General features: G+C 41.1%; 1 protein-coding gene across 2 annotated transcripts in view; it reads right to left on the minus strand.

Annotated features, from left to right (window-relative positions):
* The window catches only part of LOC144669284 (protein phosphatase 1 regulatory subunit 29-like), a 349,720-nt gene extending 342,284 nt beyond the window's left edge, over nt 1-7,436 (minus strand). For both annotated transcript variants that reach the window (XM_078531622.1, XM_078531621.1), the window contains exons 1-2: nt 7,217-7,436; nt 4,735-4,920 (exon numbers count right to left, since the gene is read on the minus strand). The gene's annotated coding sequence lies outside the window, so the exon portion shown is untranslated. The remainder of the gene's footprint in view (nt 1-4,734; nt 4,921-7,216) is intronic.
* Between the last annotated feature and the right edge of the window lie 2,476 nt (nt 7,437-9,912).

The following is a 9,912-nucleotide window of genomic DNA, read 5'->3' on the forward strand; positions in this document are numbered from 1 at the left end:
AATTAGGGATGGGTAACAAATGTTGTGATGTTCACATCCCGTGAATGAATATAACAAAAATTACCTGTTGCCACTGTCTCTCCCTCTTACTTGAATTCATTATTCTTTCGAAGATCACCGAGGATATTAGAAACGCTGCATCATTATTTGACTGTTTCATCTCTATTCAGCAAACTTCCTCCTCTCTTAAAGGTGCAGCTCCAAGATCACACCATATCTTCAACCAGGAGCCCATTAAATATGAGCCTTGACAGTGAATGTCAGCAAGCTATTCAACTGCACAATGCTTTCAGCCATCACAACCTAATCCTGTTTCACTTACTTGATTCTATTTGATATCGGTGTGCAGGACTATGACAGGTTTAGATAAAGTAAGCAAAGGAAGTTCCCATTAGTGTTCCCATTAGTGGATGGTACAAGGCCTAGGGGACACAGATGTGAGGTTTTGGACAAGAGATACATGGATGATGTGAAAAAGAACTTTTTTACACTGCGAGTGCTAATGACCTGGAACTCACTGCCTTCGAAGGTGGTGGAAGTGGAGATGATCAGTGATTTCAAAAATAAATTGGATGGGGACTTGAAGGAAATAAACTTGCAGCACTACAGAGATAGAGCAGGGGAATGGGACTGAGTGGATTGCTCTGCAGAGAGCAAGCATGGGGCCCGATGGACCGAATGGCATCCTTCTGTGCCATTATAGCTTTACTTCCACTAGGGAACACTTGGCATTCACCAAGAGTAGGAAGCCAGGGTACTGTAACCTTCTCCAACCCTCAAACCTACAAGATCTCTGCATTCCTTCAATACTGGCATCTTGCACGTCCTTGATTTTAATCACTCCGCCATTGGCAGCCATATCTTCAGATGTTTCAGCCCTAAGCCTCTCTGCTCTCTCTCTCTTTCTCTGCTTTAAGATGCTTGTTAAAACATGCTCCAGCTTCTAGTGTCCTTATCGCCTCTTTTACAAGAGTGTCACACCCTTTGCTTTCCACACTCAGCACACTTGTCATGTGACCCGTCACCTATCCTAATACTCCTTTGTGAGGCTCGATATTCAATTTTGTTCATTTGCAGTCCTTTTGAAGCAGACATCTTACAATGTTAAGGGCGCTATGTAAACGTAAGTTATCTAACCCAGGTTGCTGAGGCTGTGTTTTACAGCCCCTATCAGCAGTCCCAGCTGAGACTAGATGATCCAGTAGAGCCTAAGGTTTGAACCTGGAACCTCCCTGGTGTGTATGACTCAGCTGCACACAATAAACTTGCTGAGCCATGAAGGGATCAGATGACTTGGCCCATCTGTGCTGTGTGTCCTCTCTTATTTGTGCTGCGTGTATTCTATTCTGAGTTGCAGGTACCTGGGAGCAGACTGCAAGGCTGTAATTCAATCAAGGGGTTCTGATGATGTAATTAACTACAAGACTGAAATTCATGCAGTCCCTCACAATCAACAGTGCCAGACTGAATTACAGACTTTGAGTCACTCCCAGTCAATGAATTTTTTTTAATACACTACATGTATATTTGCTTGTGCAGTCCCATTTTATTCATCAACTTTCAACCCTTCTCTTCTAAAGATGTTGATTTACACCGAAGCAGGGCTCCACAAGCACTAGCCGCTCTCAGTATCTCACCCAAGCATTTATTCACTATGTGTAAAACCAGACAGTGAGCATGCAGAGGTTGTTTGGTTTCAGGGGGAAACGGTAACGTTGTGGTAATGTTACTAGTTATCTAGAGACACGAGTTCAAATCACACCATGACAGCTGCAGGAAAGTTCACTTAATTAATAAATCTGGAATAAAACGCTAGTCTTGCTAATAATGTTCATGAAACCACCAGATTGCTGTAAAAATGCATCCGGTTAACTCTCATGCCCTTCGATGGAGGAAATCTGCCATTGGGTGATGAGGGGGTCAACTGAAATTTTCCAGACTGAGATCAAGGAGGTGTTAGGTGAGGATGTCAAAAGGCAAATGATGTTGATGTAGAGATTGGCCATGATCTAGTTGAGTGGCAGAACAGACTCAAGGGGCTGAATGGCCTGTTCCTGGTCCCATGTTCCTAAAGGTCACACAGAGAGCTGGATACACATAATTGATACTTGCGACATTCCCCATGCCAGGTAAGCAACCATTCATAGTAATTCTTTAAGCGGTCCTTAAGATTATGATAAAATTTGATAAGGTAGAGGGGGAGAAAATGCTTCAATTGTCAAGGAGTCTATCTATGGACTAAAAAAAATAAGATAGCCACTAATATGTCTAATAGGAAATTCAGGAGAAACTTCTTTACCAAGGGATGCTTAGAATGTGGAATTCAGTACCACAAGAAGTAGTTGAGGCAAATAGCAAGGGTGCCTTTAAGGAAAAAAGCCAGAGAAAGGAATCCAAGGATGTATCGATAGAATTAGATAAAGTAGGGTAGGAGGGCTAAAACAAAAATAAAAATACCTTGGGAAAATTCAGCAGGTCTGACAGCATCTGCGGAGAGGAACACAGTTAACGTTTCGAGTCCGTATGACTCTTCAACAGAACCGGAGAGTCATTCGGACTCGAAACGTTGACTGTGTTCCTCTCCGCAGATGCTGTCAGACCTGCTGAGTTTTTCCAGGTATTTTCATTTTTGTTTTGGATTTCCAGCATCCGCAGTTTTTTGCTTTTATCTTAGGGTGGGAGGGCTAGTTGGGCCTGTTTCTATGCTGCAAATTCTATGTAATCATTGCTGCACAGCAGTTGGTTTGGCGAATTGATCAACTTAAAACAGCAAAAGCTGCACTGTATACAACCTTGGCTGAGAGAGAGAGAGAGAGAGAGAGAGGAGAGAGAAGAAAGACAATAAAGCTAAATCCTAACACCTCTGGCTACTGAGATAATACAACATGTCACATACACAAGTGAGAACTGACTGTCAGCCTCTGCCATGAAACCCCTAAGGTCAAGAAGGCAAGAAAAGGAAAACAACAGAAAATCACAGGAAATCTGTACATGTCTATAAGTTGTAAGGAATGGGCATCCTCAAAAGCGAGCCTTATATAAAATATGTAGGGTTATACAGTAATGCAGTAAACTATTGCAAAATTTAAAGAAATGATGTGCAATGCTCCGGCTTCCGGTGTCCTTATCGCCTCTTTTACAAAAACGTCACACTCTTTGCTTTCCACACTCAGCACGCCTGTCATGTAATGGTACAATATATAAACGTCAAACCTAGGTAAACAACAGCTATATTTGATAGACCCTCAGTAATATCCGTCAATCTGTTTGAGACAGCAATTGAGCTGATGGCACAGTCAGAACTATTCAATTAAATCGCTGCCTCATAAGTCACTGCCAGCCACCTATTATCCTCCATTTGCTTAACCAATTAAACTGATGTAAATACGCTTTCTGAGTTTCCAGAGCCCCCAAACCTTCCTGTGAATCAACATTATGAGGTTAGTGAGATAAGGTACTCAAGGAGGGAGTTTAAAGGCAAGCTCAGTCAGCCCATTGGTTCTTCCACCAGCACAAAAACGTGGTTTGAATGTTTTAAATGATTCAAAACTTTAATCATTGTTATAATTGCAGTGGACCCAATGACTGAACCCCCTTCCCCAGCCTAATGTTGCACTGTTGAATAATTTTCTTTTAAACGGATGACGCAGCCTCCTTCAACAAAATTGCAGCTAAAGGAAACTGGACCCAGAGTTATCAGGGCAATACGACTCTCCACAGTTGTGCAAAAGATGGTTGCAAAGAACTCCGTATATAACATTTGTCTCAGTGTCTCTCAACCTGCAATTTGTTGGATGGCTAGACACTAACTCAGTAGAAATGGCAAATCAGCAGATTTAGCTGAGGCACTTCTCAGCAGTGATCTTTTGTCGCTGGGACATCCCAGTTAGAACGGGACAGTTAAAAGATGCGAGCTGAACGTGACAGCGAAAACCAAACACAGAGACAGCCACCTCCAGATAGAAGGAGACCATTCAGCCCAGCATAAAAGAGCTATCCAATTAATCACAATCATCTGCCCTTTCCCCGTAGCCCTGAAAATGTGTCCTTTTCAAGTGCCTCTATCCAAAATCTTTTCAGTTTCTATTGAATCTGCTTCCACCCCCTTTTCAGGCAGTGCATTTTAGATCATAACGACACGCTGCTTAAAATGAATCCTCTTTATCTTCCCTCCTGGTTCTAGGGCCAATTAACTTATATGTCTCCAATGGTAACCAATGTAGCCACTGGAGACAGTTCCTCCCTATTTACTCTTATCAAAATCCCTCATAATTTTGAACAATTCTTATTTTGAGATAACCTCTCTGAAACCTACTGGCATTACATTTTTGTAAGTTTGCTTAACCACATGATTGTACTAATGTCATATTTTTAAAAGAATGAACAAGGAAATTAAGTTTGGATTCAAACTGTAGGCGCAACTCAAGAGAATCCGAGGGTCTGAGAAAAACTGTGTGTTTCCCACAGTCTTAGCAATGACTCCCAGCCAATCACAACTTTCTCTCAAGCCACACCATGAAGGGATTTTTCCAGTCAACTTGTAACCCTGTCACATTGTCTGCATGAAGCACCTCCAGAGATTATCAACGAAAGACTTTTTAAGCAATGTCTATATAGTATTTGATGTATTTTGATGCGTTTCTAACATACAAGGAAACATAATGATTTTGTATATAAAAACCACAAAGCATAGAGAAGAGGTTCTTATGGATAGGATATTAAAATGTGTCTTACCTTCTTGGTTATTTAAGTTCAAAACCGATTATATCCTCGGACTTTACCATTTCTATCACAGCTGATTAAAATCCCCTGGTCCTCTTAATCTCTATTTTGCTTAATAAAAACAAAGGTATTCGATTTCCTTTATTGGTCCTTGTACGATGTTTCTGAGTCTCAGTTCCAGGGGCTGGAGTTCGAACCCTGCAATAAAAATAAATTTTACAAAACACTGATGAAATCACAGAGACACATACCTGCCCTCCAACAGCAACTCAGGACAAGAGAGTACAACACAGAGAGCAAGTGAGAAAGATGATACGTATGTGTAAACAGAGAGAGAAAGGGATCTAAACAGATAGATGAATAGAAACACAGAGAGAAAAAATAGATGGAGTCAGGCATAGAGAGAGAATATATTTAGATACATCCAGCGGAAAAAGAAATAGTGGGATAGACACAGAAAAAGATATAATTGATACGGAGATAGATATATAGATAGATAGATAAAGGATAGAAAGATAGATAGATAGTTAGATAGTTAGATAGATAGATAGATAGATAGATAAAGGATAGATAGATGAATAGAAAAACATAGAGGTAGATAGATTGTTAGATAAGAGATACATAGATAGAATTTATGTAGCCATGTAGACTTCAAAACAGATTGACAAACAGATATTTTTAATGCACATCTGTTGATGGCTGATGGGCGTGACAGAATATATGCATAACTTCTCTGTATGTTGTACATAAAACATCTAATACAATATAAGTTCAATGCAAATAATGCCTAACATGCGAGAGACAACACATACTTAACATATTTTCACTGCAATCAGTAATATACATTAAGGTACAGTATTTATACATCCCTGAGTAGATACAGGTGCAGACGTACATGTATAAACAAACAGATAGTTATGTCCTTGCAGCCTGATTCATACAATTCATGCATTATAGATCAGAATGCTCAAATCAAGACTCTTCTCATTCAGCTGCGTACAGCTTTGCAAATTTGTTTAACAGTCTCAGATCAGAGGTCTTCAACATCTGTAACCAAGGCAGATTACCAACAGACTCCACATCATATCTCAAGAGATGCTAACAGCAGGGTTCCTGAAGATAAAATAATTTTGCATAAACTTTCTATTTAACGCATTTGTGCGTACATGCATCGATGTGCTCAACTGGTTAACTATCGACCCATTCATATTATTTTGCATATGACTTCTGGGCAGTGCTTCCATATTCCCACAACATCGCAGGTCCAAAATTTCCTCTGCCTTCTCTAACTTGTTATGATTTACAATAGATTTCTAGACAAAACATGCAATCTCCTACATGCAACAGTCTATAGCTGCATGCCCACGCATGCAGTCACCTACCCATAGCGTTTGCTGTAAGTTAATGTATATATAGTTAAAATGATGTGTGGCTATTACAGATACTGTTATTTTGTTCAAGGTGATAGTTCTATTTCCATAATCATCGCCAACACCTATTCAAGGGCTATTGTCAGGAACAGGGTGACCACGAATATGAATCATTAGCCTGCTGCACACATCTTTCTCATGTTACAGTACACGTCAGTAGATCTATACATTGTGTGGATCAGGGTCATTTAATCCATTGTAGCCTAAACCTACAGCCAGGCATTGAGTCTTGACTGACAGTTAGAAATGTAAGATCCTCGCGTGGAGATTCCAACTCAATGAACGTGAGTGTTTTTTTTTTAATGCACAGTTTCATTGCTAGGCTATGCCCCTTCATTATAGAGTAAAAGATTGCTGCAATATATATCACCCATGCAATCATCAGTCAAGCCCCTGAATTAAGTATTATGAGATTTTTTTTTTTACTTTGCTGGCAATGCGAAGTAATAATACTCATGCTCCATTTAATCAAAGTCACACACACGCACACACAGACACACATACAGACACACACAAATCACTTCTTGCTCAGGTGCAGTAACTCACAGTTTCAAAAGGACCTTAAGACTTGCAAATTTCATTAGAATTCCACAATCCACCAACCACTCAGCCCCTGTGAATCCACTGACTGAGGGACAGCCAGCATAACCGAATAGATATCACATCAGATAATGGACACAAATTTATATTGCTTTTATTTTTGTGTTCACCCACTGCTGTTCCCCCCCTCCACCCCAACCCCAACCCCTCCAGCACCCCCCACCCCTCCCAGCTGATAATTTATTGCTCTGCTATTTCTGCTTTAGGCTACCAATGTTGGATTTTTTTTTTAAAAATCCATTTCCCCTTTTTCCAAGACAGAAAGAAGGCTTTTATTTTTTTTAAACCAGACCATTGATATCACAAACCATCCTTTTTTTCTAACAAGAAAGCTAACTTGCAGCTTGTCTCCACACACACGCACACATACATACACACAAACACTTCCACTGCATGCAAAAATGAGGAATACAGAGATTTTGCTTTCCTCTTCCCTAGAAAGCGAGGTTAAAAATGTTCCATACCTTAAGCAGAAAGGCTGCTTCCATCTCCAAGGCTGACCCACAAATGGCTTGGCTTGCCAACGTGTGAAGGAAAAATCCCCTTAAATGAAATTTTGAGGATTAAATGGATAATAGCTGCTGTGAGTTCTGCAATGCCGTGGGTTGGATGTGTGTGTGAATAGCTAACTCCACTCATAGTCTCTCGCTGGCTGGCTTGCTGGCTCCCTCTCTCTCGCTCTCTCTCACTGAATCTCTCTTGTATACACACAAACACACACACACACATACAGAGAGAGAGAGAGGGGGAGAGAGAGTGGGAAGCCTGCTGCTGATGCTCAGAGCTCCTGCACCAGGCAGGAATTTTATTAGTACTTAAAAGAAACTGATTAATTCAGGCTGGCTTGATTGAAAAGGTTTAGCTTTAGCACTGCAACATGTCGCTCCCAGCTGGAGTAGGGTTTTTTCCAGACAGCTACATTGAACTGGAAAAATATTGAACATTAAAAGAAATATATGTGTAACGTGTAATTACAGGTCTACATCCATAATTATGTTCCCAACCATGACAAAGGGGAGAAAGTCTTTACTTGCTCAAGATGAATTGTTTCAAAGGGATAATACCTTACCCTTCTTTTCCTTTTTTCTGTAAGTCTCTCCAGTCACTATTCACTTTCCCCCAGCTGAGGGGTAGGTGGAAACTTCCCACTAGGTCTCTGGCCTGACCTCTAGCCAGGAGGTTTGAGAAATAGCCCAAGGCTGATTAGCCCTGCCATATTGCTCCAGCTGTCCAAATCTCCAACTGGCACGTCCCCATGACTGGGTTACTAATGAACCAGTTTTGAATCAGGCAGTCTAGTTTTTGAGAGGGATTTCCAGAAACTTTCATAGTGTAAAGAAAGCTGATATTAAGCTACAAGTCCAATGTTATCCACTGTGCTTCATGATGTGGAGATTGCTACTGAGGTAATTAAGCTTTGGATTCATTTTTATCATCAAAACATGAATATTCAGAACTCAAGCCATTATCCCATCCTTGATCTAGCCCTGAAGAAGGGTCATAAGGACTCGAAATATTAACTCTGTTCATCTCTCCACAGATGCTGCCAGACCTGCTGAGTTTTTCCAGCATTATTTGCTTTTATTTCAGATTTCCAGCATCCACAGTGTTTTGCTTTTATCTTGATCTAGCCCTGTCTGACTTTGGACCTGGAACGATATGGTCAAGATGAGGAACTCGAGCCGGTGGGAACTGGAATTACGTAGAAGGTGCATTGTTGAAAAAGGCCATTCAGCCCAACTGGTCTATTCTAATATGTTAATTCTATATTAATTGTGGGTGGTCATCAACTGGGGATTCACTTGTGCCCTTGTAAGTAAGAACAGGCTGAAACTATGGTTGTTGGATTAGGAGGTGCATGTTGGCCTTCATGCACCACCTGCCCCACATGCCGCAGACTCTGAAGATTGTGCATTAGACTTATCAGCCATTTCAAAACCCATTGAGTAGGAGTGGGGGTCAACTTCAATCCCAAGGGGCTGCCAAAGAAGAAGAAAACATATGTTTATAATGGGCACCTCTGTAAATAAATGCTTATGAAAGTGTGTATAGATTAGCTCCATATCTATCCTTCAGCACCTGGCTTTCTGGAATATAACATACACCATCTCCTCCCGCCCGACTTCATCTAACCCTAACTGCAGGAGAAAGGTTGTGTTCTGCACTTCCCTTGAATTTGAGTGCTCAATCCCTAAGATGTGTGGGATGAAAAGAGATTTGAAGCTCCTAGCTGTTGTCTCACCAAAGACTGCACTCTTTGTTGCTAGTTTTGTTTCCTCCTTTTGTAAGATTATTGGTGCAGTGGCGCAGCGGAAAGATCAGCATGTCCTGGAATGGTTACGTGCTGCCTCGCTGCTAATACGTTCTTCACGTGGCTTGTCAATACAGCCACTTCTGAGGGACAGGCCGGGATTTTTCTCCTCAGCGCACCTGGCACATACACACACTTCCAGCAATATCAGGAAATTGCACATTTCTAGCCCATAATTTACCAACCATTAAGCTAGAGGCACCAAAGTGACAATTCTCGGCCATTGTATCTATTTGGTGGGCATTTATGACAAGCTGTCGAAAGGAAGTTAACATTGCAGAAATCCAAAAACAGGGTCAGTAAGGAAACTACAATGTGAACATGAAGAAGAGAAACTCTTGAGCCCATCTTCTCTTTATTGCTATTAGAAGATCACCCCTCCAGATGCCACCTCCTTAGTACCTCACAAATTCTTCATGTGTGTGGCCTCACCCCTGCCTTACTCTATAATCTCCTTCCTCATCCCTTCAAGATCTCTGTACTCATCTAATTCTGGCTTTGTGAGCATCCTGGTTTACATTGCTCCATCATTGGTGGCCATGCCTACAGCTGCCTAGGCCCCAAGCTCTGGAATTCCCTCCCCACACCTCTCTGCCTCACTATCTCACTTTCCCCCTTTAAGACACTCCTTAAAACCTGCCTCTTTGAACAAGCTTTTTGCCATCTATTCTAATATCTCCTTATGTGGCTCAGGATCAAATTTTTATTTTATAACGTTCCTGTGAAGCAGCTTGAGATGTTTTATTACAGTAAAGGTGCTATCTAGAAGCTAGTTGTTGTTGAGTGTTTACTACTTCTTGTAATTGCGTTACAATAAGCAAAATGGATAAAGCAAATTCATATATATCC

The sequence above is a fragment of the Cetorhinus maximus genome, chromosome 29, assembly GCF_964194155.1.
Source record: "Cetorhinus maximus chromosome 29, sCetMax3.hap1.1, whole genome shotgun sequence".
Classification (NCBI taxonomy): domain Eukaryota; kingdom Metazoa; phylum Chordata; class Chondrichthyes; order Lamniformes; family Cetorhinidae; genus Cetorhinus; species Cetorhinus maximus.